Here is a 10,207-nt window from a genome sequence, read left to right on the forward strand (position 1 = left end):
CAATTTGATAGGTGCGGGATTCTGTAATGCTCCGGGTGTCGTGGGTGTGGAGTCAAATGCAGGAGACAGAGAGTTCAATGCTGCGCGTCTTTTAATCGCACCAACGCACCACAGGGTGCTCACAAAAAAGTTACGTTCCCAAAACACAGGGAATCAAAATGTACAATGGGAAACAATCCCGACCGGACACTAACACGTGCCTATACCACAGAGCCGAAGGTTACATAGAAATAATCCCGCACAACAACCAGGCGGGCCGGCTGTCTAATAAAGACAAACTAATTAAACATCCACAGGTGCTACCACTCAACATACAAGGAGGGGAAGGAAAAACAATCAGTGGCAGCTAATAGGCCGGTGACGACGACCGCCGAGCGCCACCTGCCCGGGAAAGGGAAACACCCTCGGTCGGACTCGTGACAGGCGGCGTTGTTTTGGGTCGGCCTCTGGAATCAGTTCAAATTCTGAGTTGGATGACCGTTCAAAACGTATTTTACCAGCCGGAGCTCGTTTTTTCCCCTGGTTCCCAGTTGTCTTGAACTCACTGAAGTCAAGTTTTTGCAGTTCCGAGTTAACTGTTCTTTTGAGCGCGGCACAAATCATGCTTCATTGACAGCATGGCCAATGTTGAATGTTTATTATTTTAAACTTGGAAAAGAAACCCTTAATCCCAGATTTGGTTCCACAGAGCCACTCCACTGAATAACAGGCTAGAGATTGCTTTGCAATGCTTGCAGATAGCCACAGATTGCTTCCAAACTACTCTTTGTTCAATTTGCGATTTCCAACTTGTTGTGCAATGTTTATATCCAATTGCTGATGAGCACCAATACGTTTAAGCTATTAAGCTATAATTTATCGGTATTATTTCTCTTCATATGACAGGGTTAAAAATATTTGCCAGTAGATTGTCGACTTGATTCATGATGATGACTGCTAGCTAAGATTTTGAAAGTATGATGTTGACATAATCAGTCCAATCAATGCTACTGTAGATACAACGTGATTTGACATCCTTTTATCTGTGGCCAAGGCCCTTGAGCCTTCTTGGATGGGCACTTCTAATGTAACTCCATGGCAGAATCCATGGGGCTTGAATTTTCAATCTCTACCCTTAGACTTGGCAGTGACGTTGTGCCCCCATGAGTGACAGAACACTGAGCTAATCACGGCACAACTAGAGAACATTACCAACACCTACGCTCCGTATATTCCTGCTGGCTGCCTCACCAACACAGAAAGCACTGAGCTAGGTTGAAACACCTACATTTTGGGTGGCTGGAGTCTTTAACAATTTTCTGGACCTTCCTGATTTGGGATGGGGTCATCCGACATGATTGTGTTCAAGTGCTTTTGAAGTCTGAACAATTCATATTTATATTAAAGTTAGCTAACTTGCTTAACATTGACAGTATGGTCAGACTAGCTATATTATTGTCATGCCCTGACCTTAGTTATCTTTGTTTTCTTTATTATTTTGGTTAGGTCTGGGTTTTTGTATTGTCTAGGGGGTTTTGTATTTTTTGTTTTTTTTTGTATGTCTAGGGTTTTTGTATGTCTAGGTGTTTATATGTCTATTGTTGCCTGGATTGGTTCTCAATCAGAGGCGGCTGTTTATCGTTGTCTCTGATTGGAGACCATATTTAGGTAGCCACATTGGGTAGTTTGTGGGTTCTTATTCTATGTTTAGTTGCCTATCTGCACTAGCCATATTAGATTCACGGTTTGTTTTGTTGTTTTGTATAGTTTGTTCAGTTCATTAAAGAAGTATGTACGCTTACCACGCTACACCTTGGTCTCCTCCATACAACGACCGTGACAGAAGAACCCACCATAAAAGGACCAAGCAGCGTGAAAAGGAGGAGCAGAGTTTGATGGAGCTAGATAGCACGGGAGGAACGGCGACGATATGAGGGTACACGGCTAGCACTGAAGCCCGAGAGGCAGCCCCAAGATGTTTTGGGGGGGGGCACGAGGAGATTGCATGAGTCAGGTCGGCGACCTGAGCCAACTCCTCGTGCTTACTGTGGGGAGCGCGTTACTGGTCAGGTACCATGTTATGCAGTGGAGCGCACGATGTCTCCAGTGCGCTATTCTAGCCAGGTGTGCTCTATTCCAGCTCCTTGCGTTGGCCGGGCTAGAATGGCATCCAGCCAGGAAAGAGGGTGCTGGCTCAGCGCTCCTGGTCTCCAGTATACCTCCCAGGATATCCTCTGACGGCTCTGCGTACTGTGTCTCCGGTGAGTCTGCACAGTCCAGTGCGTCCTGTGCCAGAGCCCTGCATTTGCAGGGGGCGAGAATAAACATCCAGCCAGGACGGGTTGTGTCAGCTCTACACTCCAGACCTCCAGTGCGCCTCCACAGTCCAGTACGTCCTGTTCCTTCTCCTCGCACTCGCCCTGAGGTGCGTGTCCCCAGCCCGGTACCACCAGTGCCGGCACCACGCACCAGGCCTTCAGTGCGCTTCCAGATTCCAGTATGTCCAGTTCCTCCTCCCCGCACTCGCCCTGAGGTGCATGTCACCAGCCCGGTACCACCAGTGCCGGCACCATGCACCAGGCCTCCAGTACGCCTCCAGGGTCCAGTATGCCCTGTTCCTGCTCCTCGCACTCGCCCTGAGGTGCGTGTCCCCAGCCCGGTACCACCAGTGCCGGCACCACGCACCAGGCCTACAGTGAGCCTCGGCAGTCCAGTACGCCCTGTTCCTGCTCCTCGCACTCCCCCTGAGGTATGTGTCCCTAGCCCGGTACCAGCAGTGCCGGCACCACGCACCAGGCCTTCAGTGCGCTTCCAGATTCCAGTATGTCCAGTTCCTCCTCCCCGCACTCGCCCTGAGGTGCATGTCACCAGCCCGGTACCACCAGTGCCGGCACCATGCACCAGGCCTCCAGTACGCCTCCAGGGTCCAGTATGCCCTGTTCCTGCTCCTCGCACTCGCCCTGAGGTGCGTGTCCCCAGCCCGGTACCACCAGTGCCGGCACCACGCACCAGGCCTACAGTGAGCCTCGGCAGTCCAGTACGCCCTGTTCCTGCTCCTCGCACTCCCCCTGAGGTATGTGTCCCTAGCCCGGTACCAGCAGTGCCGGCACCACGCCACCAGGCCTCCACTACGCCTCCAGGATCCAGTACGCCCTGTTCCTGCTCCTCGCACTCGCCCTGAGGTGCGTGTCCCCAGCCCGGTACTACCAGTGTCGGCACCACGCACCAGGCCTACAGTGCGCCTCGGCAGTCCAGAGCGTCCGGCGACAGTACCCAGTCCAGAGCTTCCGGCGACAGTTCACAGACCAGAGCTTCCGGCGACAGTTCACAGACCGGAACCTCCAATGACGGGCCACAGTCCGGAACCTCCAACGATGGGCCACAGTCCGGAACCTCCAACGATGGGCCACAGTCCGGAACCTCCAACGATGGGCCACAGTCCGGAACCTCCAGCTACGGGCCACAGTCCGGAACCTCCAGCAACGGGCCACAGTCCAGAACCTCCAGCGCCGGGCCACAGTCCGGAACCTGACCTTAGTTATCTTTGTTTTCTTTATTATTTTGGTTAGTCAGGTTGTGACGAGGTTGGTTTGTTTAGGTATTGTCTAGGGTTTTTTGTATGTCTAGGGGTCTTGGTAGTCTAGGTGTTTATATGTCTATGGTTGCCTGGATTGGTTCTCAATCAGAGGCAGCTGTTTATCGTTGTCTCTGATTGGGGACCATATTTAGGTAGCCATATTCCTTGGGTAGTTTGTGGGTTCTTATTCTATGTTTAGTTGCCTGTCTGCACTAGCAATATTACGTTTTGTATAATTTGTTCAGTGTTCTTTCTTTCATTAAAGAAGCATGTACCATGCTGCGTCTTGGTCTCCTCCATACAACGACCGTGACCATTATCCATATTCATAAGTTTGGTCAATTTCAAAAACGGATTTGTTGTAATATTTTGGTTGAAAGTGGGTAAAAGGTCAATGGAGAAACATCTCAACTTAGGAAAACCAAAATTTTTATCATTTTATCAGCTTTTCCCATTTGTAATTCCGACTTGGAGGGTCATTCAAGTGGAATTTCTAGGAGCTTCCGATAACTCTGACGCAGCATAAGGCTGGGTCAGGTCATAGGTTAGGTTTAAAGTTAGATTCAGCAGGATGACGTAGATGCCCAAAGTAAACAGTTGTAGCACAGTTGGTGGCACCTTAATTGGTGAGGAAGGGCTTGTGGTAATGGCTGGAGCGGAATGGGTGGAATGGTCTCTGTTTTTGATGCCATTCCATTTGCTCCGTTCCGGGAAATTATTATGAGCCGTCCTCCCCTCAGCAGCCTCCACTGAGTTGTATCGGGTACATTTCCGCAACAACCAGTAGCGTTGAAGGCGAGACTAAACTTCGCCACTCGTGATTCGGTTGCTACCACGTTGTAGCAGCGTGAAGCGCACTTGTGCACATGCTCGGATACTCTGTGTGACTGTGTGAGGAACAACTTGTTGCATCGCGCTCATCTAAGTCTGCGGTGCTGCAAAATCATCACGCTTAGTCGACCTGTAAGTTAGTGTGACCCGCCAGTTTCAGAAGCTTAAACTCCATTAGAAAAAAAAGCTTGAAATCCCCATTTGATTTTTGGCCAAAATGTGGAGAAAAAAACTACAACTGAACAGAAATCATGACCTTTTCAGTATAGTTTCAGTATAGTTTCAGTATTTTAAATGGGTTTGAATGATAGGGCAACATTTCGATTTCCGCCTAAATAGACATAGCAAAACTTTATTATTTTTCATGAGATGGCCATAAACAATAACGGGTAATTTTGCATAGTTTTAGAAAGGTCTGGAACTCATCTTTCTGGTAATTTAATTAAATAAATTGCTGAGGTTCCCTTTTAAGGGCATAAGCTCAAGTACACTACCGTTCAAAAGCATCCAGGAGTCGCCTCTTCACTGTTGACGTTGAGACTGGTCTTTTGCGGCAACTATTTAATGTCGCTGCCAGGACTTGCAAAGCATATGTTTCTCAAACTAGACACTCTAACGTACTTGTCCTCTTGCTCAGTTATATATATATATATATATATATATATATATAACAATATTAGGAGGAAATATATATATATATTTCCTCCTAATATTGTACAATCTGTATGTCGCTTCATTGGTTTGGGCTATTGTTTGAATTCAACACCAGATAGCCACTAATTTCAGGCATTTGTGTGGAGTGGGGCCTATAAAAAAACATATTTCACTAAGATAGTACTTTTTGGAGAAATATCCTCTGGTCTGATGAAACAAAAATATAACTATTTGGCCATAATGACCATCGTTATGTTTGGAGGAAAAAGTGGGAGGCTTGCAAGCCGAAGAACACCATCCCAACCGTGAAGCACGGGGGTGGCAGCATCATGTTGTTGGGGTGCTTTGCTGCAGGAGGGACTGGTGCACTTCAAAAAATAGATGGCATCACGAGGGAGAAGAATTACGTAGATATATTGAAGCAACATCTCAAGACATCAGTCAGGAAGTTAAAGCTTGGTCGCAAATGGGTCTTCCAAATGGACAATGACCCCAAGCGTACTTTCAAAGTTGTTGCAAAATGGCTTAAGGACAACAAAGTCAAAGTATTGGAGTGGCCATCACAAAGCCCTGATCTCAATCCTATAGAACATTTGTGTGCGAGCAAGGAGGCCTACAAACCTGACTCAGTTACACCAGCTCTGTCAGGAGGAATGGGTCAAATTCACCCAATTTATTGTGGGAGGCTACCTGAAACGTGTGACCCAAGTTAAACAATTTGAAGGCAATGCTACCAAATACTATTTGAGTGTATGTAAACTTCTGACCCACTGGGAATGTGATGAAAGAAATAAAAGCTGAAATAAATCATTCTCTCTACTAGTATTCTGGTATTTCACTATCTTAAAATAAAGTGGTGATCCTAACTGACCTAAGACAGGGAATTTTTACTGCGATTAAATGTCAGGAATTGTGAAAAACAGTTTAAATGTATTTGGCTCGGGTGTATGTAAACTTCCGACTTCAACAATATATATATATGTATATAGATATTTGTACAGTGTACTTTATTCCCATTTTAGTATACAATTATCAGCCAAAACATGACACCCACCCTGTACACCCTAATTGCAGTCGCTGTACTCATAATATACAGGAGAATGATAGCCTTACGGCGAGGATAGCTGTGCTACAAGCCCAGCTTCAGACGCAATCGTTAGGCAAGGGTAATTTCAGTGTAGGAAAGGATGAAACAGCATCTGTGCCACCAGTAAGTACAGATAGGAGTATAAATCCCCTGGCACAGTCCCCGCAGCGGACAACTTTCTCACGGTTTCTGGAAGGAAATGCTGTAGGAACGCTCAAACGGTGTCACTCATTCAGCCGACAGAAACTTTCAACCGGTTTTCCCCATTAAGCAGCAAGTAGGAGTCAGAGACCGAGTCTTCTCTGGTCTCTACTCCTCCCGTTACGGGGTCTGAGACGCCCAAGCTTCCCACCATTAGCTCTGACAAATTGAAAACTCTAGTCATTGGTGACTCCATTACCCGCAGTATTAGACTTAAAACGAATCATCCAGCGATCATACACTGTTTACCAGGGGGCAGGGCTACCGACGTTAAGGCTAATCTGAAGATGGTGCTGGCTAAAGCTAAAACTGGCGAGTGTAGAGAGTATAGAGATATTGTTATCCACGTCGGCACCAACAATGTTAGGATGAAACAGTCAGAGATCACCAAGCGCAACATAGCTTCTGCGTGTAAATCAGCTAGAAAGATGTGTCGGCATCGAGTAATTGTCTCTGGCCCCCTCCCAGTTAGGGGGAGTGATGAGCTCTACAGCAGAGTCTCACAACTCAATCGCTGGTTGAAAACTGTTTTCTGCCCCTCCCAAAAGATAGAATTTGTAGATAATTGGCCCTCTTTCTGGGACTCACCCACAAACAGGACCAAGCCTGACCTGCTGAGGAGTGACGGACTCCATCCTAGCTGGAGGGGTGCTCTCATCTTATCTACCAACATAGACAGGGCTATAACTCCTCTAGCTCCACAATGAAATAGGGTGCAGGCCAGGCAGCAGGCTGTTAGCCAGCCTGCCAGCATAGTGGAGTCTGCCACTAGCACAGTCAGTGTAGTCAGCTCAGCTATCACCATTGAGACCGTGTCTGTGCCTCGACCTAGGTTGGGCAAAACTAAACATGGCGGTGTTCGCCTTAGCAATCTCACTAGGATAAAGACCACCTCCATTCCTGTCATTATTGAAAAGAGATCATGATACCTCACATCTCAAAATAGGGCTACTTAATGTTAGATCCCTTACTTCAAAGGCAATTATAGTCAATTAACTAATCACTGATCACAATCTTGATGTGATTGGCCTGACTGAAACATGGCTTAAACCTGATGAATTTACTGTGTTAAATGAGGCCTCACCTCCTGGCTACACTAGTGACCATATCCCCCGTGCATCCCGCAAAGGCGGAGGTGTTGCTAACATTTACGATAGCAAATTTCAATTTACAAAAAAAAATATGTTTTCGTCTTTTGAGCTTCTAGTCATGAAATCTATGCAGCCTACTCAATCACTTTTTATAGCTACTGTTTACAGGCCTCCTGGGCCATATACAGCGTTCCTCACTGTGTTCCCTGAATTCCTATCGGACCTTGTAGTCATAGCAGATAATATTCTAATCTTTGGTGACTTTAATATTCACATGGAAAAGTCCACTGACCCACTCCAAAAGGCTTTCGGAGCCATCATCGACTCAGTGGGTTTTGTCCAACATGTCTCTGGACCCACTCACTGTCACAGTCATACTCTGGACCTAGTTTTGTCCCATGGAATAAATGTTGTGGATCTTAATGTTTTTCCTCATAATCCTGGACTATCGGACCACCATTTTATTACGTTTGCAATTGCAACAAATAATCTGCTCAGACCCCAACCAAGGAACATCAAAAGTTGTGCTATAAATTCACAGACAACACAAAGATTCCTTGATGTCCTTCCAGATTCCCTCTGTCTACCAAAGGACGCCAGAGGACAAAAATCAGTTAACCACTTAACTGAGGAACTCAATTTAACCTTGCGCAATACCCTAGATGCAGTTGCACCCCTAAAAACTAAAAACATTTCTCATAAGAAACTAGCTCCCTGGTACACAGAAAATACCCGAGCTCTGAAGCAAGCTTCCAGAAAATTGGAACGGAAATGGCGCCACACCAAACTGGAAGTCTTCCGACTAGCTTGGAAAGACAGTACCGTGCAGTACCGAAGAGCCCTTACTGCTGCTCGATCATCCTATTTTTCTAACTTAATTGGGGAAAATAAGAACAATCCGAAATTCCTTTTTGATACTGTCGCAAAGCTAACTAAAAAGCAGCATTCCCGAAGAGAGGATGACTTTCACTTTAGCAGTGATAAATTCATGAACTTCTTTGAGGAAACGATTATGATTATTAGAAAGCAAATTACGGACTCCTCTTTAAATCTGCGTATTCCTTCAAAGCTCAGTTGTCCTGAGTCTGCACAACTCTGCCAGGACCTAGGATCAAGAGAGACGCTCAAGTGTTTTAGTACTATATCTCTTGACACGATGAAAATAATCATGGCCTCTAAACCTTCAAGCTGCATACTGGACCCTATTCCAACTAAACTACTGAAAGAGCTGCTTCCTGTGCTTGGCCCTCCTATGTTGAACATAATAAACGGCTCTCTATCCACCGGATGTGTACCAAACTCACTAAAAGTGGCAGTAATAAAGCCTCTCTTGAAAAAGCCAAACCTTGACCCAGAAAATATAAAAAACTATCGGCCTATATCGAATCTTCCATTCCTCTCAAAAATGTTAGAAAAGGCTGTTACGCAGCAACTCACTGCCTTCCTGAAGACAAACAATGTATACGAAATGCTTCAGTCTGGTTTTAGACCCCATCATAGCACTGAGACGGCACTTGTGAAGGTGGTAAATTACATTTTAATGGCATCGGACCGAGGCTCTGCATCTGTCCTCGTGCTCCTAGACCTTAGTGCTGCTTTTGATACCATCGATCACCACATCCTTTTGGAGAGATTGGAAACCCAAATTGGTCTACACGGACAAGTTCTAGCCTGGTTTAGATCTTATCTGTCGGAAAGTTATCAGTTTGTCTCTGTGAATGGTTTGTCCTCTGACAAATCAACTGTAAATTTCTGTGTTCCTCAAGGTTCCGTTTTAGGACCACTATTGTTTTCACCATATATTTTACCTCTTGGGGATGTTATCCGAAAACATAATGTTAACTTTCACTGCTATGCGGATGACACACAGCTGTACATTTCAATGAAACATGGTGAAGCCCCAAAATTGCCCTCGCTGGAAGCCTGTGTTTCAGACATAAGGAAGTGGATGGCTGCAAACGTTCTACTTTTAAACTCGGACAAAACAGAGATGCTTGTTCTAGGTCCCAAGAAACAAAGAGATCTTCTGTTGAATCTGACAATTAATCTTAATGGTTGTACAGTCGTCTCAAATAAAACTGTGAAGGATCTCGGCATTACTCTGGACCCTGATCTCTCTTTTGAAGAACATATCAAGACCATTTCAAGGACAGCTTTTTTTCATCTACGTAACATTGCAAAAATCAGAAACTTTCTGTCCAAAAATGATGCAGAAAAATTAATCCATGCTTTTGTCAGTTCTAGGTTAGACTACTGCAATGCTCTACTTTCCGGCTACCCGGATAAAGCACTAAATAAACTTCAGTTAGTGCTAAATACGGCTGCTAGAATCCTGACTAGAACCAAAAAATGTGATCATATTACTCCAGTACTAGCCTCCCTACACTGGCTTACTGTCAAAGCAAGGGCTGATTTCAAGGTTTTACTGCTAACCTACAAAGCATTACATGGGCTTGCTCCTACCTATCTCTCTGATTTGGTCCTGCCGTACATACCTACACGTACGCTACGGTCACAAGACGCAGGCCTCCTAATTGTCCCTAGAATTTCTAAGCAAACAGCTGGAGGCAGGGCTTTCTCCTATAGAGCTCCTTTTTTATGGAACGGTCTGCCTACCCATGTCAGAGACGCAAACTCGGTCTCAACCTTTAAGTCTTTACTGAAGACTCATCTCTTCAGTGGGTCATATGATTGAGTGTAGTCTGGCCCAGGAGTGGGAAGGTGAACGGAAAGGCTCTGGAGCAACGAACCGCCCTTGCTGTCTCTGCCTGGCCGGTTCCCCTCTTT

Source organism: Oncorhynchus clarkii, chromosome 12 (assembly GCF_045791955.1).
Source record: "Oncorhynchus clarkii lewisi isolate Uvic-CL-2024 chromosome 12, UVic_Ocla_1.0, whole genome shotgun sequence".
Taxonomy (NCBI): domain Eukaryota; kingdom Metazoa; phylum Chordata; class Actinopteri; order Salmoniformes; family Salmonidae; genus Oncorhynchus; species Oncorhynchus clarkii.